At 42.2% G+C, this 25,596-nt stretch overlaps 1 pseudogene; it reads right to left on the bottom strand.

Annotated features, from left to right (window-relative positions):
- The window catches only part of LOC8062544, a 93,182-nt pseudogene that overhangs the window by 53,560 nt on the left and 14,026 nt on the right, over window positions 1-25,596 (bottom strand).

Here is a 25,596-nt window from a genome sequence, read left to right as displayed (position 1 = left end):
CCGTCTACTTTATCAATTCCATCTGATCCCACCGCCGACCGCTCCTTGCCTTGCGTCCGAGGCTTGCTGTATTAATCTGATAGTCAAGCACTGGTGGACGATCGATCTTCAGCTAGCCATAAAGAAGCGAGCAACAACCAAGATCACGACAGTACATGATCGCCCAAGGAACTTCATCATGATGCCGTGCTTGACGCCAGGTTTTTATTGAATGGCATGCACATCCATGAAGACCACGATTGTTGGTCATAATAATCTCCATCAACGTGCATCTTCCTCTCGTCGACACTTCCGTCTCTGGGCGCCGTTAGCACCAGAGTTCATCCAGAAATCATCATCGTCAGAGTGGTGAGCCTCGATTCGTGTTACACCCCGGCTATTCTTATTTTTCTTTAACTAGAACTATACCTGCTCTTCGCCCGTTGCTTCCAGTTTATGTTTTGATATCTGTCTTTATTAAAAGTTACAGCGCTGCTAGGCTAACTCAGTGGCCGAGACACAAGGCCCATAGGCCATGATCTGTGCATCGTATATGTTCCAACCATCTTGATCAGCGCCACCTCATGACCAAGCAAGCAGATCCCCTAATGTTCTGCTACAACAATTCCATGTAAGCCTGCAAAGTAGGACTACATACATACATAATTGACGCATCCATCCTACATGTTTGGCTGTTTGCCTATAATCCCTCTCATCTACTGTTTGGTTAGTCATGCCTTATCTTTTTGTTTAATTAATTTCTTTTCTATATAAAATCTTAGAAAATTCATAACTCTTCCGTTGTAGCTCCGATTCTCGTGATCTTTATGTCTGTGAGATCGTAGCGATGCGTAGAATCATTTTATAAGCTTTTCTTACTGTTTTTATATGATTGGTGTACTGTTCTAATTGTAGCCTTGTTTGCTTCGTGTATGTTTGGCCTCGATTGTTTGTATGTTGATGATCGATGATCGGAATTAGATGGTAAACAATTCGTGGTGAATAAGAGTACTTCATTGAACAAGATCAGAGCCTTGGACAACTAGCAAGAGCAAATGGATTAAGGCAAGTATAGTAATTTGGATTTTATTTCTATGACCATGATCCTGTGACTAGATTAATGTTAAGTAATAAATGATAAAAGTGACTTTTTAGCAACTTGATGATTTATCTGTACGTGATCACCCGGGACAACAGTGCAAACATGAGGGCTATAATGGCTCTGGCTTTAGCTCAGTATGGAGACCTTTTCTAGCTTGTTAGAGGTTACCCGAAAGGGCGCTAGAGGGGCTGAACCGACATGTGTATAGTGCGAGCCCCTGTCCCTATGTGTATAGGCTGCGCGTCATTGTGCCATTCGGAAGGGGGGTATCTATATCTGCTCGCGAAGGAAACCTTGCGGCCCTAACATGTTAGACAAACTTTGGAAAGGCTTCATAGTGATCCCTGCCGACCTTCCTTGGTAGTGGGTTAAGAGGTCGACGGGTCTCGGGCGAAAAGGTAAATCATGACTCATGGGTAAAGATGTACAACCTCTGCAGAGTGTTAAAAACTAGTATACTAGCCGAGCTCACGGTCAGGAGCGGCCTTGGGGACATCTACATTAAGGGTGATGAATCTTGTGTGTTAAAATACTCATTGTTTATTGTTTAATGCTTTACATTATTTATGCCATGCACATTGATCATGAGATTGTGGGAGCTATACAATCTAGTTGCTATACTTGTGGAGTTCGACATGGACTCACTCTTGCTATTTCCCCCATACTTCAGGAGGAGTTTAGGCTTGTGATCAACCAGTCAGTTGGATCCTGTAGAGAGAAGTTAATACCCGAAGTTGGAGTTGTCTATCCGTTGTTTGCTTTTAAAGGTTATCTCTTTTATACTAAGTACGTTATATATTTATGCATTGTCTTTTGATATTAGCACTTATTTGTAGCTATATGTGAGATTTGGCTTCTAAAACTCACATATGGTGCATATCTGGTTTTGTCCTTAAAATCGGGTATTACACAAGTGAATCTTGATTTTAACCGCATGACAAGCTCCTAAGGGTCTACACAGCTTGACGACACTCAATGCTCATAAGTAGTAAAAAGTAAATGTATGGTTCATAGTCTAATAAGCATGTGTATATGGCTGTGGTAGGATTTTATACTCTCATCATACAGAAACTCATCATGCAACATTTTAAACATTTTTAAAGATAAAATTCTCTAGAATTCTAGTATCTCTAGGAACAGATAAACAGCAGCTCAACCTTCCCATATCATATCCGTTAACGACTTAGACTTTTGATCAGTACTCTTCCCACAAGTTTAGATTTAGAGCAAGCTTTAAATTATAGCAGTCATGCCTAAACTTGAGAGAGATTTCAATTTTGAGAACTAGTCATGGCAGAGCAACTATTCATCATTTCCATGTGAGAGCTTATCATTAGGGTTCATAGCAAACTTTATTTATTTATTTAACAAACTAAGCAAAGATATATATATATATAAGCATAAAATCTTTATTTGGGTTTTTATGATTATGCATCTTTTTATTATTTGAGTAAAGTATAAATGGGAATAGAAACACTTAGCTGGATAAATGGGGGTGCTCTCACCCAAGCTGGATTTTGACGTAATTTTTTCTAATGTAGCTAGCAGGTGGCGGAGGTATATTTGAATGTCGGCAGCACCCTAACAACGATTAGGATGTCCTCCGTCTGCTAGTCTTCTTTGACCCTTGATTTCTGTGGAGCTCAAATAGAGAACAAAGCTTTGTGGAACTGGTTAAGTGTTAGCATAAAAATCTCTTTGCCTTTATCATGTCAAGCTTCCTCTAATAAATATTACTCTCTTTGGTAGGATCATAAATTTATTTTTATATTTTCATTTCTATAGGATAGGAATATATTTATTTTGTTTTTACACCACCACAGTGAATGTACTTATGGGTTTTATGCCACGAGCATACTCACATGGGGCTTAGTATTTTTAATATTTTTATTTTCTTTTCAAGATAGCATGATTAACTAACAAGCCATTTAAGGAAAGTAAATAATTTAAGGGAAAAGAGAATACAGAAAGGATAAATATGGATAACTACCGATTTTACCTTAGGGCGAGGGTTCAATGTTTTAAGTCTTCTGAACAAGACTTCTCACCGTGTTCATTCTTCAGCTGCGTCATTTGATTCAGGTGTGGACCTTTACGTCTGCACCTCTTGATACGGTGTCACCCATGTTCTTCGTTTGCCCAGCAGTTCGAAGTGCGGCGTTGGCAGTATCTTGCTCAGTGTGTTTGTGCTCGTAGGTTCAGGTCCTTCACTTGGTAGAGTCTGAGAGTTGAAAAATCCTCCATGTTTCTCAAAATGTGTCCTACTCATAGAGACAAGGCAGAGATCAAGTGCATGGGTCCTGTTGGTGGAAAACACCAACAGAACCAAAAGTATATTTATTCTTCTCTATCCTTAAGCATAGGGAGCAAGACAAAGTTGATGGGTGATAAGTTCATGAGTGTAGCATTTAAAACATTTGTTAGATCAGATCGCTCAACCTTATGGAAAGATAATCTATCTATGTATATGTCTTTTTCTTTATATCTTCCCAAAGATTGAATGTGCAACATTTTAGCTCATATGATTAGGAGTGTGGGATCATGGAGGTAGTACTAGGAACAAAGATTAAAGGACTAAACATGCTGAATCAGTTGGGTTGGTTAATTTGGAGTTATAAATCATACATGTTTGTCTCTTTATTTATGTGAACGCCAGAACCAAGGAGAAGCTTATAAAAGTGATAGTCACATATCTTAAGATGTTACCTTAATTGAAGAGTGATGGTACAGTGTCACCTTGTGGAAGCTTTCCTTTCTTAGCGGTTGTGCATCGTGTTTGTGGCACCCTCCATGGATCATCTCTTATGAGCTACGTCTTTCTTGTGTAAATTGTTAAACTTGATGTGTCTCTCTCTTTGTCTCCAATGTGAGTTTATCTCAGGACTTCCCAGGTTGATATTGAAAGTTTTCCTGTAGGGGGTTAGTCCAACAAAATATCCAATATCTACTATAGCATACAATCGGCTCAAAAATCAACCTAGACACCATGTCTAATTTGATTTAGGAGGGCATTTTAACCTAAGCACCATGCTTAATTTAAAATCCCTTGGAAGTAAGATCATCATTCCTAAACTAAGCACTATGCTTATTTAAGAGATAAATGAAACTACTCCAAACCTAGACATATACTAAAGCAAATAAAGGTAACATGAGAGCATTTATAGAGTTCTACTCAAGTGGAGATGAAGTAGTGTGATTAGTATTTAACAAATTGAGCATGTCTCAAAGGTAGGGACAACCAACATAGCAACATGGCAAAGGATGTTTTTATGTAAAGTACTCCCCCAAGCTTGAATTTTGCAAAATTCAAGTTGGATTTAATTCAATGTTGTATGATGATTGGTTGGACATACCTTGTGCTTGTCATTCATCCAATCTTCTTGCTCCAATCCTGGAAAGGTTAGTGACAAGAATACCCGAAGGAATGTTTTTACAATTATCCTTATATGCTCAATACACAAGGTAATGTTGTAAATAATAAAAAGCTCATGTTACGATCTGATCAGTGCTTATTTTAGGACACTAAGCTTGTCCTTGGGAAACCATCAATTTATGTCGGCGAAGTGGTTTCTCTTCCAACGCTGACCTATATCAAGATCAACTCAACGAGATCTGCAATATTTATTATAGACATATGCATTAACAACCGCCCTTTTAAAGTTTTTATAAATAGAAAGGAAGAGGGGGTTGGAGATCTCGAATGTGGTGATGTTGGAGAGACCAAAAGATTGGGAAGATGTTGCATATGAGCATGGAGTAAACGAAGTGGCTATGAAATAAATTCCATGCTAATTAATGTTATCTTCGTCTCCAATCTGAATGTTCGGAGTTTTTCCTGGATTGGTCTCAGCTATGTCCTCTTCTGTAGTTGGATGAATCTCATCTTCAAAGGGAGTCAAGAACTCACCATTTGAAATTGAGCCAAAGTCAGAATCCATTAATGCTTCTTCCTTGTCCATCCATTCTAAACATTCTAGCCATTTAGAACTTGTGATCAGGAAAGGGGAGGTGTTAGAATTTTCTATATGGCTTAGCTCTCCTTCTATGACATTACTTGACATGCCATCCTCATGGTCTTTATGACTCCTATGGTTTGATCGTCTTGATAGATTGCTAGGATCGTCATGAGACTAAAAAGAGAGAGATAAGAGGGGTCTCTAAGGTCAAGGATGGATTTAGAATTTGTGAACATGGAAGGGGAGCAGATAGAATCTTCTATATGGTTTAGCTCTCCTTCATTTGATATGTCATCCTCGACTTCTTCATAACAGGAACTAGGACATTCTCTAAGAGAACCATTATTGCAAGGACTTGAATTATCCCTGCTTGAAGGTCTCTTATGGAACCAGAAGTCTAAACCATCAACATCTGAAAGATTTAAGGTCAGAATTCCTTCCTGCCTTGGAGAATTTTGGGGTATTGATGGTTTAGGATCGATAGCTAAAGTTTGGGATTGAAGTGGTTGTGATCTAGCTATCGAAACTTCTTCTTCTTGTCTAGCAAATGGTAGGAAACTTTCCACTCAATGAATCAATTAAATCCCTAGCTTCACTAGCAGGTAGGTGATAGAAGGATCCTCTAGAGGCTGTATTCAAGGTTTGCTTATTTTCCCTACTAAGGCCCTCAAAAAAGTGAATTAGAAGAACTTCTTCTAGAATAGAAAGCTTTGGGCCAGTGAGAGTAAGGTTAATAAAGCGGTCCCATGATTTGCCAAGAGATTCTTCTTCAAGTTGTCTAAAAGAAATAATCTCATGCCGAAGTTCCACCACTTTGGAGATTGGAAAATATTTAAAAAGAAAACTATTATATAACTCCTTCCGATCTCCATGAACACTCTCTACTTTGAGTTTGTACCAATGTCTAGCTTTTCCTGTTAAAGAGAACGGAAAGAGCTTCCATTTAAGGGTCTCATCAGACATGCCTTCTATGCGAAGGAGGTCACAGACTCGATAAAACTCTCTTAGGTGTGTATAAGGGTTTTCTTCACCTTCTCCTGAGAAAGGTTGTTTTTGAACAAATTCTATGTATTCGGGGTCTATCTCAAAACTAGATGCTATGATAGGCTTTGAAGATTTTGGTGGTTCGAGATGTGTACCCGTAGGCCTATGAAATTCATAGATAGACATGTTTGGATTCATGATAGACCAGAGATCAAGGATTAGATAAGAAGAAAGAATAGCAGAGATAAGGCAAAGGATAAAAGGAAAATATATAATTTTTTTTATTTTTTAGAAAATGATTAAGCTAGTGGAAGCCCAAGTTTGGTTTTGGTAATTAATGACACCAAGTTGCTAATGCCTCGTGTTTAAGTGATTTGAGTTAGGCATAGCAACACATGTCATGAAGGTACATGGTGGCATGGAAAGGTGGCCACATGATCACAAAGGGATGAAGCATGAAGTAAAGATCATGGTGATAGACGAGGAACAAAGTGATCAATGCAAAGGTATAAACATAGGGTTTTACTTTTGTTGGTCTCAGATGAGTAGAGAAGTGATTGACCGGATTTAGGATAGATAGCCGACTATCAAGAGGGGAAATCACGGTCATCTCTCGAATCAAGTGCTACTAGGTCTACATCTTGAGCATATGCATTAGGATCTAGTAAAGTGCTAACTTAACTCCTTTGGAAAAATGTTTGTGAAAAGCTAACACACATGCACTTTGGTGGACACTTGTTGGTGTTAGCACATTTGCAAAGGAGGTGGAGTTCCTAGGGTTGAGAGGGGTTTGGGTTCCTCTCTCCCTCCTGCCGAGCTTGCGAGGCAGGATTCGGAGGGAGTGTTCTCTAGCTCAATGTATGTCTCAAGTAATCAGATGTGCAAGAAAATTTCCTCCCAAAGACGGCCACCAACTATTTATAAGCCCCCCCTCAAAAACTAGCCGTTGGCTGTTTTCACTAGGCTGAAAACGGGGGCACCGGACGCTACTAAGTGAGCACCGGACGCTCGACGCCCTGCGTCCGGTGCTCTAGAGTTGGCCATGTGTCCATCCTGAATCTCGCGTGTCAGATCCAAACGGTTACCTGCGGATCACCGGACGCTCTGCAGGTCCACACCGGACGCGTCCGGTGCACACCGGACTCATGCGCAGAGAGTTCCGCAAACCTGTGGGTCACCGGACGCTAAGCACCGGTAGCGTCCGGTGCTCACCGGACCCATGCGCAGAGAGGGTCGCAAAACACCCGCACACCGGACACTAACCACCGGACGCTCTCAGAGTGCGTCCGGTGCTCAACCCTAGCAGGGTCAAGCACACCGGACTCTGAGGCTAGCGTCCGGTGCCTCCGCACTCAGCGTCCGATGAGTGTTTCTCAGTGAGCAAACACTCCCGTGACTTCTCCAAATTTCCTACCGACGCAATAGAAAATATATACTTATTTTTCTCAAAAGCGCCGAATCCGAAAATATACACTTATTTTTCCCACAGGCTTGACCCTGCTAGGGTTGAGCACCGGACGCAGGGAGTCGAGTGTCCGGTGCTCACTTAGTAGCGTCCGGTGCCCCCGTTTTCAGCCCAGTGAAAACAGCCAACGGCTAGTTTTTGAGGGGGGCTTATAAATATTGGTGGCCGGCTTTGGGAGGAAATTTTCTTGCACATCTGATTACTTGAGACATACATTGAGCTAGAGAACACTCCCTCCACTCATATCCTTGCTTGATTGCTAATCCTAGTGAGATTGAGTGAGATTCAAGTGCATTGCTTTGAGAGTTGCATTTAGTGGCACTTGATTCTTGAGTTTGCTGCGGATTTCTTGTTACTCTTGGGTGTTTCCCGACGCCCTAGACGGCTTGGAGCAGCGGTGGTGTTGAGCTCGTGATTGGAGATTGTTTCGAGCCTCACCAAGTGTTTTGTGAGGGGTTCTTGAGCCTTCCCCGCGGGAGATCACAATTGGCTACTCTAGTGGATTGCTCGTGGCTTGGAGGATCCCCATCTTGTGAGTGGATGTGCGGCACCCGCTGAGGGTTTGGCTTTGGATTGCCTATTAGCTCGTGATCCATCAAGTGGGTGTATCGCCACAACGAGGAGTAGCTTGTCGGGAAGCAAGTGAACCTCGGTAAAAAATCTTGTGTCATCTCTTGCCGAGGTCTCTCTTGTGATTGTGTACGTGATTGATTGGATATATTTCTACTCTACAACGTTGGTATAACAATCACTCCCCTCTCCTTTACCTTTGTGCATACTTTGCTAGTTGTGTAGCTTGTTTAGCTTAGCTATCTTGTTTAGGAGTGTAGCAAGCTTCTAGTTGTGCTTTCTTGTTGTAACTAGTGTTTAGCTTTCTTGCTAGACTTGTGTAGGTGGCTTGCATAGCTTAGTAGTGCTAGTGCTAGAATAGCTTCGCCTTTTGTTTTACTAATCAACTTGTCTAGTTGAAGTTTGTAGAAATTTTTATAGGCTATTCACCCCCCCTCTAGCCATTTGGACCTTTCAGCTAGTTCGTAGTCAACTCAGCAACCGTCTCCCCGGCAACGGCGCCAAAAAGCTTGTTGACACTTGCTAACACCACTTGAGTACTAGGTTGTCATCCCCAGCATGGCACTAGAGTGTACTATGGTATTTATACGCACACAGATAAATCCGCAAGCGCACGGATACCGTTGTAGCTTTTACCCAGTTGAAGGTATTATCGTATCCATAGGGAAACGGGAGAACTGATCTACGCTCTAACTTAACCTAGATAGATAAGGTAGGTGTAAATAGGAAAGATGGTAGAATTGAATAAGAACAATATTAAAGGTAAGATAACAATGGGTGATAATATGGGAATAGAGAGTAGAACAATCTAGTATATGGGCGATGGTAGGAGAATAGAGAGGATAACTATGGTTTCTCTACTTCAAAGGGGTATGTCTATGTCTGGGATGAACCACGTGATAAGAATACACCACAAAGGATGCTTATCCATAAGCCGATAAACCCTACCAGTCCTGCTAACGGGAGGTGGACTACAGTGGACCAACATAGTTGTCACCTACGTGAACTACCACACGATCTGGCTAGATGTTGATATTTGGGAACGCAATAAGGAATTGATCCACAAGCGCATGGATATCGGTGAGCACTTCACCCGGGATGTTATCCAGAGTATCGTATTTATATTTTTACCACTAGGAGAAAGCGTGCATCTGACTAACCCGGTCTATTACTACTAACCTTTAGGCTACAAAGAATGTTTCTCGATGTGAGTGATATATAGAGAAGACTATAGCCGTAGTCTCATTCTAACCTTGGTAAGGATGATCTACTGTTCTATTAGGGAGGCTCACGGAATCTAGACACCACAGAGGATGTTCAACCCGCACCTACAAACCCTATCGATCCTACTAACGGGATATGGGATGCAAAGGTAACTCGGAAATGTCACGTTCCTCGCTACTACCACGGTCCAACTAGTCAGGGGATATCTATGAGTATCCTAGCCCAAACACCATGTTTACGCTAGAGATGATTACTCTAAACTCTACGCGAAGAGATCAAAGTAAACTCATAAACCAAAGAACAATAAAACAAGAACTTAATAGAATTTAGAAGTCGAAATACTGAAGAATCCTAGGAGCAAGCTTCGGGTTAGGAGAACTTGATCCCGCAGGTACAACCTCAGAGTAGACACCGACAGGCCGGGCTTCCTCCGATCTACACCTCCACTCTATCTCTCTCAATCTAGTAGAACTTAGAAGAACTAATTCTACTCTCACATTGGATGCTAAGCCCTAAGTCTATTTGGAGGAAAGGTTATCCTTCGAGGGCACCTCTCAACTCTATGATGAACTCCCCCTCCTCCAGGGGCCAGGGTGTCTGCTTATATAGTCCCCTCAGGTGAACGTGGGCCGTCAGATCAAACCGACATTGATTGAACGGTTATCCTTGATCCTTTAGGTCGGTGGAGCGTAATCCGCGAGATTCACCATGATTGGTGGAACCACCAGGGCGGGCGCCCTGCCCCCGGGCCCGATCGCCTTCACGTTTGTTCCTGTGGCTTCTGGAGTCTTCTAGATGGTAGAAAATTGCGCGGTGCGTTAATATCTCTATGTAATCCCGACATGTGGGCCTTTCTTCCTTATTTCCTGATAACCCCCTGCAGAAACAGATAAACAACAAAACTTGTGGAATTCTGTCAGATCAAACCCTAGTTCTAGGTATTGTTTGTATATTGGTCCTTTCCCTTGTTTATTTAATAATTAAAATTGATACTTAAGAACCGTCAACAAACACCCCCATACTTAGGCTTTTACTCGTCCTCGAGAAAAGGATGGTTAAGAAAAATATCTGGGGTTAAAACTTTGAAAAACATTCTTCATACCTGCAGGGTGTAAAAATCCACTGTGTATTGTAGTTAGGGAAATATATGGTCAAGAGTAGAGGTCTTTTTTTCTCAATCCTGTTACTTGGAGTTTTTGTATATATTTTTGAAAAGAACTTTAGCATACCTTTATCATCATAGGTTCTCTCAGGTCACTCATTATCTTTTGCATATCTCACTGAGGTTGTTTTAATTTGCAAAAATTCTTGAGCATACTTACCTTGTATTTATGCCTGATCAAAAATAGGATCCGAGGAGAGGAATGCCATACTCTTAGATCAAAGACTTTGAAAATTAAAAACTTGCCAACTCTTACTGGCATATTTCTTATTAGAGGGACCATGGGCTATCATTTTCTTCTTTCTCTTTTTCTCTTTTTTCAGGTGGATAAAGAGGTACCCCTAATTCTACTGCCGGGCACTTGTCTATTTTTTGCGAGGTTGTCGAGCACTTGCTCCTTTTTATTTCCTCAAAAAATATATTTTTGCATAGCCCATGCCTCTAATGCAATAATACTTCAGAAGAAGAGTGAATGTTTCTGAATAAATGTCTTGATCTTAGGAGTATGATAAATCTCTCAACAAGGGTCTAACTCATTTTGAACAAACTCAACACAGAGTAGATAGCTTTTATAATTATCGATATTTTCAGTTTTAGCAGGCACATAGAACACTGAGGCTGGTAGCTAGAATTTTTTTGAAAATTTAGAAATAAATTGTCCAAGCAGCATTGATATCAAGAATATGGTACTCATACTTTACCATCTTACATTTCACAGTGACTTAAGTAACACAGGGTTTTGAAAGGTCCTAATATGGCTAGAGGGGGGGTGAATAGCCTATTAAAAATCTACAAACTCACTAGAGCAAGAGGTTAGTAAATAACAAAGCGAAGCTTTTTGCTCTAGCTCTAATGGGGTGTTTGCAAGCCACCTATCCAACAATTCTAGTTGATATAATCACTAGGCACACAAGAGCTATGTCACTACTTACACTAGAAAGCTACCTAAAGTTTCTATACAAGTAAGTAAGCTACTCTAGTTTGCGGGAATGTAAGAGAGATGGTTCAAACTTTATACCGCCGCGTAGAGGGGATGAACCAATCAATAATGTGAAGTCCAATCACCGGGAGAAATCCAATGAATCAATCACAATGGAGACACACAATTTTTCTCCCGAGGTTCACGTGCTTGCCGGCACGCTACGTCCCCGTTGTGTCGACCAACACTTGGTGGTTCGGTGGCTAAGAGGTGTAGCACGAACCTCGTCCTCACTAGGACACCACAAGAACCCACCCACAAGTGAGGTAGCTCAATGACACGAGCAATCCACTAGAGTTACCTTTCGGCTCTCCGCCGGGGAAGGTACAAGACCCCTCACAATCACCGGGAGATGGCCACGAACAATCACCAACTCGTGCCAATGCTCCTCCGCTGCTCCAAGCCGTCTAGGTGGCGGCAACCACCAAGAGTAACAAGAAAACCGCAGCTAGAACGATCCCCAAGTGCCACTAGATGCAATCACTCAAGCAAATGCACTTGGAATCACTCCCAATCTCACAAAGATGTTTAATCTATGAAGGAGATGAGTGGGAGGTGTTTGCTTAGGCTCACAAGGATGTCAAGTATGCTAGAATTGCCAAGAGAGTAAGCCCCAAGCCGGCCAAACACGTATTTATAGCCCCTCAAGCAAATAGAGCCGTTGGCTCTTTCACTGGGCAAAATACGGGGTCACCGGACGCTCTTAAAGGGGCACCGGACGCTCAACACCAGCGTCCGGTGCTCCAACGTCAGCCGCGTGTCAGAGTCTAACGGTAACCTGCAGAGCACCGGACGCTGAGCAGGTTGGCACCGGACGCGTCCGGTGCACACCGGACTCATGCGCAGAGAGTTCCGCAGACCTGCAGGTCACCGGACGCTAAGCCACCGGACCGTCCGGTGCTCACCGGACTCACACCCAGAGAGGTCTGCGAAACGGACCTCACACCGGACACGGACCACCGGACGCACAGGCCAGCGTCCGGTGCCTATCGTCCGGTGCCTTACCCTAGCTGGGCCAGGCAGCCTGCACACCGGACGCTCAGACACAGCGTCCAGTGCCTCTGAGCCAGCGTCCGGTGAGTGTTCCTCAGCGAGAAACACTCCCGTGACTTCTCCAATTTTCCCACCGGCGCAATAGAAAAAATGCACTTCATTTTCTCAAAAACCCATCCTCTCTCTACCCTTCAACTTCAACTTCCTTCTCAAAGTGTGCCAACACCACAATGTGTAAACCAACAAGTGTGCACGTGTGTTAGCATTTTCACAAACAATTTCTTTGAAGGAGTTAAGTTAGCTCACTAGGTTCTAAATGCATGCACATGAACAATGACACCTAGTGGCACTTGATAACCGCTTAGCCAGAGAATTCCCCTCTTTATAGTACGGCTATCTATCCTAAATGTGATCACACCCTCTATGGTGTCTTGATCACCAAAACCAAAACCCTAAGCAATACCTTTGCCTTGATCTCCATAGGGTTTTGTTTTTCTCTTTCTTCTTTTCCAAGTTGAGCACTTGATCATCTTGTGGTCATCACCATCATCACCATGATCATCACTTGCTCCATCACTTGGCATGTACCAACCTCATTAAGTCTACACACACTTAGTATAGAGGTTAGTACTAGGGTTTCATCAATTATCCAAAACCAAACTAGGGCTTTCAATCTCCCCCTTTTTGGTAATTGATGACAACCCATTTTACAAAGATTTTCAATAAAATTTTCTTGGATTCATGTTGCTTGCCCAAGCATTTTACCATATGCAAAGGTTATGGACAAGTTTCATAAACCCAAATTGGTAGCAATTGCTCCCCCTACATATGTGCTAAGAGTTTGGATTTGAAAGCTTGCACATATGCTTGAATAGGAAATATAGGAGTCAATTTCTACCAAATGATGCTAAGGTGTAAAGAATGGACCTTTGAAGCGTGATACCAATCGGAGTTGCCAATATACACCATTCTTAGCACCATTAGTGACTAGACATTCACAAAACTAGAACACCTCGTGAGATCAACATTATAAACAAGGTTCTAGTACCACTTGTGAAACAACTAAAAGGTCTAGTTACACTACCTATGCATGCTAGTTCTTCATTTCATCAATCAAACCTATAACTAGCATACACCACACAAGTAAGGCATCGGAGAGAAAGCTTCTAAAGCTAATGCAAATGCAAGCAACCATATGTGATGCACATTCAAATGCAACATACAAGTTTAATGAGCTTGCTCCCCCTACTTGTGTGCTTCAAAATTTTATTTGATCCCCTTCTTTTATCATGTTACTTCCCTTCTTTTATCATGCTACTTCCCTTTCTTTGTAATTTATTTTGTAATTTCTCTCCCCCTTTGTCATCAATGACCACAAAAGGTGAGCTCAAAAGTTAGATAGGTTAGTGTGAAACCATGTAAAGTGAGATCATTTTACCAAATTGGTTCAATCTAGATTACTTGCCTAAGATATTTAACTCGGTTTGATCCAAGGACAAGCTTCTTCACACCTCCAAATAAGGGTTATCTTGTACCATGTGGAGTTAAACACTTATAGCTCATATTCTAGATCAAACACTAGGATTGCAAGCCGACAAACATGTCATATGCTACCACTAGATCAAGTCAAGCATAAAAGCAATAGTGGTACCATACAAGCATCAAATTCATTTGATTTTTATGAATGAGCCTAAGATATGTAGGGAATGACTAGATGCACTAAGCAAGTCCTTAGCATAGTATGGATGACATGTCAAACAATTTTACCTTGCTTTTGCTCGAAGGAGAGGCATGTCATATAGTGGGGGTGCATTAACACATATTTGAGAAGTCAAGTATGTTCAATTCATTCCTTAGCTTGCAAAACCTCTTCTCATCAAGTGGCTTGGTGAATATATCGGCAAGTTGATCATCAGTGCCTATACTCTCAATGCAAATGTCCCCTTTTTGTTGGTGATCTCTTATGAAGTGATGGCGGACATCTATGTGCTTTGTTCTTGAGTGTTGAACCGGATTGTTGGTGAGCTTCACGGCACTTTCATTGTCACATAGCAATGGCACTTCTTTGAAATTGATTCCAAAATCTTTCAATGTTGCCTTCATCCATAGAATTTGTGCACAACAACTACCGGCCGCAATGTACTCCGCTTTGGCGGTTGATAGTGCAACACTATTTTGCTTCTTGGATGACCATGAGACAAGTGATCTACCCAATAGTTGACATGTGCCCGATGTGCTTCTTCTCTCAACTTTGCATCCCGCATAGTCCGAATCGGAATATCCAACAAGTTCAAACTTTGCACCTTTGGGATACCACAAACCAACATTTTGTGTATGCTTCAAGTACCTCAATATTCTCTTTGTTGCCTTCAAATGACTTTCTCTTGGTGAGGCTTGGAATCTTGCACACATGCATACACTAAACATGACATCCGGTCTTGATGCGGTCACATAGAGTAGGCTTCCAATCATAGACCGATACAACTTTTGATCCACCATATTTCCACTTGTATCACTATCTAGGCTTCCATTTGTTCCCATTGGAGTGCTAATTGATTTTGCATCATCCATGCCAAACTTCTTGAGCATGTCTTTTATGTACTTGCCTTGACTCACAAATGTGCCATTCTTCAATTGCTTGATTTGAAGACCAAGGAAGTAGCTAAGTTCTCCAATCATTGACATCTCAAACTCATTAGCCATCATGTTTCCAAACTCCTCACAAAATTCTTGGTTGGTTGATCCAAATATGATATCATCAACATATATTTGCAACACAAACAAGTCTTTGCCAATCTTCTTGGTGAAGAGAGTGGTGTCAACCTTGCCCATCTTGAAACCTTTAGAGAGTAAGAAATCTCTCAATCTCTCATACCATGCTCTAGGTGCTTGCTTCAAACCATACAATGCCTTTCTTAGCTTGTAAACATGGTTGGGTTTCTTGTCATCTTCAAAACCGGGAGGTTGCTCAACATATACTTCTTCATTGATATAGCCATTGAGAAATGCACTTTTGACATCCATTTGGTATAGCTTGATGTTATGAGCACAAGCATAGGCCAACAAGATCCTAATTGCTTCCAATCTTGCAACCGGGGGCATATGTTTCACCAAAGTCAAGACCTTCAACTTGAGTATAGCCTTGTGCTACCAATCTTGCTTTGTTCCTTACAACTATCCCATCTTGATCTTGCTTGTTGCGAAAGACCCATCTAGTACCAATGACATTATGATCACTAGGTCTCTCAACTAACTCCGATACTTGATTTCTCTTGAAATTGTTAAGCTCTTCATGCATAGCATTGACCCAATCAACATCTCTCAATGCTTCATCAATCTTCTTTGGCTCAAGGTGAGACACAAAGGAGAAATGCTCACAAAATGATGCTAATCTTGATCTAGTTTGCACTCCTCTTTGAATGTCACCTATGATATGATCCAATGGATGATCTCTTGCAATATTTGTTGGTTGGAGTATTTGCACTTGATTGCTTGCACTTGGTTGATCATGAAATGATGTACTAGCTTGTTGATCTTGCACTTGTGTACCACTTGTACTAGCTTGATTTTGATCATGAGAACCACTAGCTTGCACATTAGAGGTAGGAAGCACTTGATCTTTATCATCTTCAACATCAATCACCTCTCTAGGCCTTAAATCACCAATGTCCATATTCCTCATTGCATCGGCCAATTGAGTGCCTCTCACATCATCTAGATTTTCTTCTTCCTCTTGAGAGCCATTGGTTTCATCAAACTCAACAGCATGCACCTCCTCAAGAGTACCACTAGCCAAATTCCATACTCTATAAGCTTTGCTAGTAGTGGAGTAACCAAGCAGGAAGCCTTCATCACATTTCTTTTCAAATTTGCTTAATCTAGTGCCTTTCTTCAATATGTAGCATTTGCAACCAAAAACCCGAAAGTATGCAATGTTGGGCTTTCTTCCATTCAAGAGCTCATATGGTGTCTTCTCCATCATTGGGTGACAATAGAGTCGGTTGCTATAGTAGCAAGCCGTGTTGATTGCTTCGGCCCAAAAAGAATGACTCACATTGTATTCACTCAACATTGATCTTGCCATGTCAATCAAGGTTCTATTCTTCCTCTCAACAAGACCATTTGATTGTGGAGTGTACTTAGCCGAGAATTGATGCCTAATTCCAAATTCATCACAAAGCTCATCAACTCTTGTATTCTTGAATTCACTCCCATTGTCACTTCTCACTTTCTTGATGGTTGTTTCAAACTCATTGTGTATTCTCTTGACAAATGATTTGAAGGTTGCAAAAGCATCACTCTTGTCACTAAGAAAGAATACCCATGTGTATCTTGTGAAATCATCCACTATCACAAATCCATATTTATTTCCACTAATGCTTGTGTATGTGGTTGGTCCAAATAAGTCCATGTGCAACAACTCAAATGCCTTGCATGTGCTCATGATGCTCTTCTTTGGATGAGTGTTGCCTACTTGTTTTCCGTGACATGCACTACAAAGCTTGTCTTTCTCAAATGTGACATCTTTCAAGCCTCTAACAAGATCATGTTTGACTAACTTGTTCAATTGTTTCATTCCAACATGACCAAGCCTTCTATGCCATAACCAACCCATGCTAGATTTAGTGAGCAAGCATGTTGACAATTGAGCTTCACTAGCATTGAAATCAACCAAGTATAGATTCTCATATCTAAAGCCTTTGAATATCAAGTTAGAGCCATCTACACTTATGATCTCTACATCATCAACTCCATATATGCATTTGAAACCAAGATCACAAAGTTGAGCTACGGATAGCAAGTTGAAGTTCAAGCTCTCTACTAGTAGCACATTGGAAATGCTCAAGTCATTGGATATAGCAATTTTACCAAGCCCTTTGACCTTGCCTTTGCCATTGTCACCAAATGTGATACTATCAACACTATTGTCATCATTTGGATTGACTGAATTGAACATTCTTGAATCACCGGTCATGTGTTGTGTGCACCCACTATCAAGCACCCAATGCCTTCCTCCGGCTTTATAGTTTACCTACAAAACAAATCAATGTTTCTTAGGTACCCATACTTGTTTGGGTCCTTGGAGGTTAGTGACTAAGCTTTTTGGTACCCAAATGGCCTTCTTCTTTGGACCCACAATTGGTGTACCAACAAACTTAGCATGCACACCCTTCTCACCCTTGGTAAGCACATAACAAGAATCAAAAGGAATGTAAGGTACATTAGCAATTTTCTTGTTCTTGTTCATTTTATTGCAATTAAGCTCTAGGTGCCCAACTTGCTTGCATTTGTTGCAATACCGACCATTTCTCTTCACAAAGCTAGGCTTGTGAGTTGCAAAGGCTTTCTTGCCCTTCTTGGGGGTATAGCCTAATCCCTCTTTGTTGAGAGAAAACCTTTGGCTACCCAAGCACTTTAGCAAGCGGGCCTCACCACCATAGGCTTTGCCTAGGGCGTGAGTGAGCTCATCCACCTCTCTCTTGAGAGTCTCATTCTCAACCTTTAGTGAGGTATCACAAGTGACACTAACACTAGAAGTAGAGGTAGAGTTGATGGTGGTGGATGAAGACCTACATGAAGAGTTAGTGGCAACAACAATAGGTGGGTTGGGTGATTCCTTAATTAAGTCACATGTTGTGCCCACATCACATGATACAACAACCTTTTCCTTGTTCTCTTCTAACAACAAGGAGTGAGCTTTCTCAAGCTTGGTGTGAGCCTTGCCAAGCTTCTCATGGGCTTCCACTAGCCTCTCATGATTAGCATTGAGCTCATCAAAGGATTGCTCAAGAGCTTTTAACTTCTTGGCCAATTCTTTGCACTTCTTGTTTTTAGATTGAATGAGAGAATCGGCTTGTTCTAACATGTCCATGAGTTGTTCATTAGTGAATTCATTTTCATCATCACTATCACTATCATGTTCATGTTCACTTTCACTCTCATCATATTGTACCTTGTGGCCCTTGGCCATGAAGCATGAAGAAGTGTCAAAGAGTGATGGCTTGTTGTTGATAGCAATGCTTGCAAGCGCCTTCTTCTTGGATGCCTTGTCATCATCACTAGAATCATCATCTGAAGAAGCATCACTATCCCATGTCACAACATAGGATCCACCCTTCTTCTTCTTCTTGAAGACCATCTTATTTTCTTTCTTTTCTTTCTTCTCCTTCTTGTTCTTCTTCTCATGCTCATCATGATCACTATTGTATGGACAATCCGCCACAATATGATCGGGACTCTTGCACTTGTAGCATAGCCTCACATATTCCTTGTTCTTGGAGTTGTCCCTTCTCTTTCTTGTGTGATAGCCCTTCTTCTTCATCATCTTGTCAAACTTGCGGACGAAGAGTGCTAGTGCTTCATCATCACTATAATCATTGGAGCACTCCTCATCGCTTGATTCTTCCTTCTTGGCTTTGCCCTTGTTCTTGCTCTTGGATGAAGAGCTAGCTTTGAATGCTACACTCTTCTTCTTCTTGTCATCATCATCCTTCTTCATGACCTCATCATCATCATTGTCATTGTATTGATCTTCGGTCATGACATCTCCAAGTACCTCATTGGGAGATACACACGTCAATCCACCTCTAAAGATGATTGTTCTCAATGTCTTGAACCTCTTGGGTAAGCACATCAAGAACTTGTGAATGAAGTCCTCATCTTTCACTTTCTCACCAAGGCCCTTGAGATCATTGATGATGACTTGGAGCCTATAGAACATCTCCGGTATAGACTCATCATCCATCATCTTGAAGTTGGATAGCTTGTCCTTGAGCATATACAATTTGGCACTTTTTACCGTTGTAGTGCCCTCATATGTCTCTTCTAGTCTTGTCCACACTTCACTAGCCTTCTCAAGATCTTTTACTTGTTCAAACACCTTTGAATCAATGCCATTATAGATTGTGTTGAGAGCCATAGTATTGCATTGCTTGTTGGCTCTCTCATTGTCGGTGGGGTTAGCGGGGTCAAGGATCACAAAATCATTTTCCGTCACTTCCCACACTCTATCATTGATTGATCCAAGGTACATCTTCATTTTTCTCTTCCAATAGTCAAAAGAGCTTGTGCCATCAAAGAACGGTGGTTTGCCCCCAACATGGTTGAATACTATTTGAGCCATAATTTGAGCACCGAGGTTGTTAAGCCTTCACAAACGGTGACCACGGCTCTGATACCACTTGAAAGGTCCTAATATGGCTAGAGGGGGGGTGAATAGCCTATTAAAAATCTACAAACTCACTAGAGCAAGAGGTTAGTAAATAACAAAGCGAAGCTTTTTGCTCTAGCTCTAATGGGGTGTTTGCAAGCCACCTATCCAACAATTCTAGTTGATATAATCACTAGGCACACAAGAGCTATGTCACTACTTACACTAGAAAGCTACCTAAAGTTTCTATACAAGTAAGTAAGCTACTCTAGTTTGCGGGAATGTAAGAGAGATGGTTCGAACTTTATACCGCCGCGTAGAGGGGATGAACCAATCAATAATGTGAAGTCCAATCACCGGGAGAAATCCAATGAATCAATCACAATGGAGACACACAATTTTTCTCCCGAGGTTCACGTGCTTGCCGGCACGCTACGTCCCCGTTGTGTCGACCAACACTTGGTGGTTCGGTGGCTAAGAGGTGTAGCACGAACCTCGTCCTCACTAGGACACCACAAGAACCCACCCACAAGTGAGGTAGCTCAATGACACGAGCAATCCACTAGAGTTACCTTTCGGCTCTCCGCCGGGGAAGGTACAAGACCCCTCACAATCACCGGGAGATGGCCACGAACAATCACCAACTCGTGCCAATGCTCCTCCGCTGCTCCAAGCCGTCTAGGTGGCGGCAACCACCAAGAGTAACAAGAAAACCGCAGCTAGAACGATCCCCAAGTGCCACTAGATGCAATCACTCAAGCAAATGCACTTGGAATCACTCCAAATCTCACAAAGATGTTTAATCTATGAAGGAGATGAGTGGGAGGTGTTTGCTTAGGCTCACAAGGATGTCAAGTATGCTAGAATTGCCAAGAGAGTAAGCCCCAAGCCGGCCAAACACGTATTTATAGCCCCTCAAGCAAATAGAGCCGTTGGCTCTTTCACTGGGCAAAATACGGGGTCACCGGACGCTCTTAAAGGGGCACCGGACGCTCAACACCAGCGTCCGGTGCTCCAACGTCAGCCGCGTGTCAGAGTCTAACGGTAACCTGCAGAGCACCGGACGCTGAGCAGGTTGGCACCGGACGCGTCCGGTGCACACCGGACTCATACGTAGAGAGTTCCGCAAACCTGCAGGTCACCGGACGCTAAGCCACCGGACCGTCCGGTGCTCACCGGACTCACACCCAGAGAGGTCTGCGAAACGGACCTCACACCGGACACGGACCACCGGACGCACAGGCCAGCGTCCGGTGCCTATCGTCCGGTGCCTTACCCTAGCTGGGCCAGGCAGCCTGCACACCGGACGCTCAGACACAGCGTCCGGTGCCTCTGAGCCAGCGTCCGGTGAGTGTTCCTCAGCGAGAAACACTCCCGTGACTTCTCCAATTTTCCCACCGGCGCAATAGAAAAAATGCACTTCATTTTCTCAAAAACCCATCCTCTCTCTACCCTTCAACTTCAACTTCCTTCTCAAAGTGTGCCAACACCACAATGTGTAAACCAACAAGTGTGCACGTGTGTTAGCATTTTCACAAACAATTTCTTTGAAGGAGTTAAGTTAGCTCACTAGGTTCTAAATGCATGCACATGAACAATGACACCTAGTGGCACTTGATAACCGCTTAGCCAGAGAATTCCCCTCTTTATAGTACGGCTATCTATCCTAAATGTGATCACACCCTCTATGGTGTCTTGATCACCAAAACCAAAACCCTAAGCAATACCTTTGCCTTGATCTCCATAGGGTTTTGTTTTTCTCTTTCTTCTTTTCCAAGTTGAGCACTTGATCATCTTGTGGTCATCACCATCATCACCATGATCATCACTTGCTCCATCACTTGGCATGTACCAACCTCATTAAGTCTACACACACTTAGTATAGAGGTTAGTACTAGGGTTTCATCAATTATCCAAAACCAAACTAGGGCTTTCAGGTTTTTCAATAATTGCAGGTTTTCAGGAAATATCACAGAGTGAGATTAATCATGATTAGAGGCATTTTAATCTTTTTAATTTTATCATGTCGGAGACAATATTCTACAAAATCCAAGATATATGTGTATGTGTAAAGTGTGCAGAGTATGTACCTGAATCGTGGAGTGGTGTAGTCGAAGTGTGTTTGGCATGTCGAGGGATCTCCCCCATACTTGTTTTCTGCTTTCTTGCATAAGAAAACAAAGTAGAGACACACAAGACATAATAATAATCTTTATTAATCTTGAGGCATTTATTACAAATGACTAGTAATGAACTGAAGCTAATAATAGATCTAAACCGAATTTAAAGATAAATAACTAAGATGCATTGCCTCAAGATCTAATCTAGATAACTTTGCGGCGCTCTAACTCCCTGATCTTCTTATTGGCACTAGCAAGATCATGCCTAAGGCCTAGTATAATGGTGTTCTAGTTAGAGAGCTGCTTAGTGATGGAGTTAACCGAGGACTGGAGCTCTATGATGATCCTGTCTAGCCTACGAACGTCCTCATCAATATCTACTATAGTCTTGCGGCGCTTAGGAGGTGTCTCGAGAGCATTGAGAGCGTGCTTCGGGGCTGCCTTTGGAGGGATGAAACAGACTTTGGCTGCTCTAATCCCCTCAAAGTAAGGCCTCTCCTCCTCTGTAGTGTAGCGGATACTGCTGATCTCGCCGCTTCGGTTGGTCTTGACTCCAACGACCCTCTCATTGGGTCTAGGTGGTAGGATCCTTGTGCCGGCTGGCACCTTGACGGTGGCCTCCTTCTTGGCTGACGGTCCATTGAGAAGTAGGGGCTGCGGCGGTGCGGTGAGAACTGGATGAGCATGGTAGGATTGGGTGGAGCTGCGCTGACGTAATGGCATGGCTTCTAGCTGTCGCTCTGTGTTGGCCAGGACGAGAGCGTGGGCGTCGGGGTCCTCCTTGGGCTTCTTGTTGAGGTCATAGGGGACGACTTCCCAATCGTCGTGGAACTCTTCGGCCATTGGAGCAGCGAGGAACTAAGCAAGCTCTAATAGAAGAAGGAGAGAAGGCTTGAATAGATTGGTGTTTGAAAACTGACGTCAGGGGTCTGTTTATATAGGGGTCAAAAAGTGCCTCTAGGGTTTGCTCGGGCTACTCCCGCCGCCGTGCGTGCGAAACTTTCCATCTGTATGATTATTTGGTTTACCATAAATGTGTTTATCGCGATGGAGGAAATCAAGACTGAGAGGGAACAGGGGCTTGGCGCCTGCCCTCTTTATCAGGGCACCCGTCCTGTGCCTAGCCCCTCTACGGGCCCGCTTCCTCGAGCGTGCTTCTAGATGCATACTTTATTCGAAAAATATATACGTGGCCCAAAAACATCAGATTAAAAAGGTTGGGCTCTAATTCTCCATGGGAAGGTAGAAATGGATCACGTCTATCTCTTCTAATTCTTTATTGGGCTCTAAAAATAATTTAAGACGTTGACCATTTACCTTGAATAACGTACCTTCGTCATTTTGAAGTGTGATAGCTCCGTGGGATGATGAATTGATTTCCTTGAATGGTCCTTCCCATTTAGTTCGGAGTTTTCCATGCCCAAAAAGCTTCACCCTGGAATTAAAAAGTAATACCTTATCTCCGGGTGCGAACTCCTTCTTCTTGATCCTCTTGTCATGCCACCTTTTGACTCTTTCTTTATAGATCTTTGAATTGTGATATGCTTTTTCTCGCCATTCTTCCAATTTTGATAGTTGCATTCTTCTATGATCTCCAGCGACATCTAGGTCCATATTCCATCTCCTTATGGCCCAGTGTGCTTTGAATTCTAGTTCAACAGGTAGGTGGCAAGTCTTCCCGTACACCAATTGGTATGGGGACATTCCAATTGGGGTCTTGTATGCTGTCCGGTATGCCCAGAGTGCATTGGGTAACTTGTCTTTCCATGTCGTTGCCATCTCATTGACTGTCTTCTGAAGAATATTCTTGATTTGCTTGTTGGAAGTTTCTGCTTGGCCACTTGTCTGAGGATGGTAGGGGGTAGCGACGTTGTGACGGATTCCATGTTTTGATAGATAGTGCTTGAAGCGTTTGTCGATGAAGTGTGCTCCTGCATCACTTATCACTACTCTGGGAACTCCAAATCTTGGAAATATAACTTCTTTAAACATCCTCTTTGAACTGATGTTGTCGACATGCTTGCAAGGTAATGCCTCTACCCACTTGGAGACATAGTCAACTGCCACCAAGATGAACTCACACTTCTTTGATGGGGGAAATGGACCCATGTAGTCTATTCTCCAGACATCAAAGAGCTCAATCTGAAGGTTGTTGGTGAGTGGCATGGCATCTCTTGTGTTTATGTTTCCGTGCCTTTGACATGGCCCACATCTTCTGATATATTGCTTCGTGTCTTCATACATTATAGGCCAGTAGAATCCACACTGCCAGATCTTTGAATGTGTACGGAATGCTCCATAGTGACCTCCATAAGGTGATGAATGACACCTGTCGATGATCTTCCATCCTTCCTCGGTGGTCACACATCTCCTGAGTAAGCCATCAGAGCATACTTGGAAGAGGTATGGCTCATCCCATATATGTGACCGACTTTCTTGAATAAGCTTCTTCTTGTTTGCTCCTGGTGGTACATACCCTGAAACCATAAAATTAACAATATCTGCATACCAGGGGTCAGACCTGTTAATCCTGTAGAGCATGTCGTCCCGGAGTGAATCATTGATGGGGGTTTCCTGTGGATTCTTAAAGTACATTCTAGACAAGTGATCAGCAATAGAATTTTCTACTCCCTTTTTATCTTTTATTTCTAAGTCAAATTCTTGAAGTAATAATATCCATCTAATCAGGCGAGGTTTAGCATCGTTTTTAGTGAGCAGATATTTTAGTGCAGCATGATCACTGTAAACAATTATTTTAGCTCCAACTAAATAAGATCTAAATTTATCAATGGCAAAGACAACAGCCAGAAGCTCTTTTTCAGTGGTTGCATAATTAAGTTGAGCTCCTGTCAAAGTTTTACTTACATAAGCAATTGCATGATGCTTCTTATTTTTAGTTTGTCCCAAAACTGCCCCCACAGCATAATCACTAGCATCACACATAATTTCAAAAGGCAACGACCAATCAGGGGGTTGAATGATTGGTGCAGAGATGAGTGCATTCTTTAATAAATTGAAAGATGTTAGGCATGCATCATCAAATTCGAAAGGAGCATCCTTGGCTAGCAAAAGAGTAAGTGGTCTAGCAATAAATGAAAAATCTGTTATGAATCTGCGATAAAAACCAGCATGGCCAAGAAAGCTTCGAATTCCTTTTATATTCACACGTGGAGGTAGTTGTTCAATTACTTCAATTTTAGCTTTGTCTACCTCAATACCTCTTTCAGACACTAGGTGTCCCAGCACTATTCCTTCCCTAACCTTAAAATGACATTTTTCCCAATTAAGGACTAAGTGCTTTTCTTCACATCTTTGCAAAACCTTGTCTAAGTTTTCAAGACAACTAAAGTTTTTCCATAAACAGAGAAATCATCCATGAAAACTTCCATAATCTTTTCAATCATATCAGAAAATATAGACATCATGCATCTTTGAAAAGAAGCTGGTGCGTTACATAACCCAAAAGTCATTCTACGGTAAGCATAAGTTCCGTATGGGCATGTAAAAGTGGTTTTGCTTTGATCATCGGGATGGACTGGGATCTGGTGATACCCTAAATATCCATCTAAGAAACAGAAGAACGAATGGTTCACTAATCGCTCTAACATCTCATCTATGAAAGGTAAAGGAAAATGATCCTTTCTCGTGGCTTTGTTCAGTTTTCTATAGTTTATGCACATCCACCACCCTGTGATGGTGCGTTGTGGAATTAGCTCGTTCTTTTCATTCATAATAACAGTCATGCCTCCCTTTTTAGGCACAACTTGAACTGGGCTCACCCACTCACTATGCGGCACAGGATATATAATCCCTGCATGCAGTAACTTTATAACTTCCTTTTTAACTATCTCTCTCATCGCATTGTTAAGTCTACGTTGAGGCTCTCGAGAAGGTGAAACAGAAGGATCTATC

The sequence above is a fragment of the Sorghum bicolor genome, chromosome 2 (assembly GCF_000003195.3).
Source record: "Sorghum bicolor cultivar BTx623 chromosome 2, Sorghum_bicolor_NCBIv3, whole genome shotgun sequence".
Lineage (NCBI taxonomy): Eukaryota > Viridiplantae > Streptophyta > Magnoliopsida > Poales > Poaceae > Sorghum > Sorghum bicolor.
The sequence above is the reverse complement of the archived record's forward strand: the minus strand, read 5'-3'. Positions and strand labels throughout refer to the sequence as shown.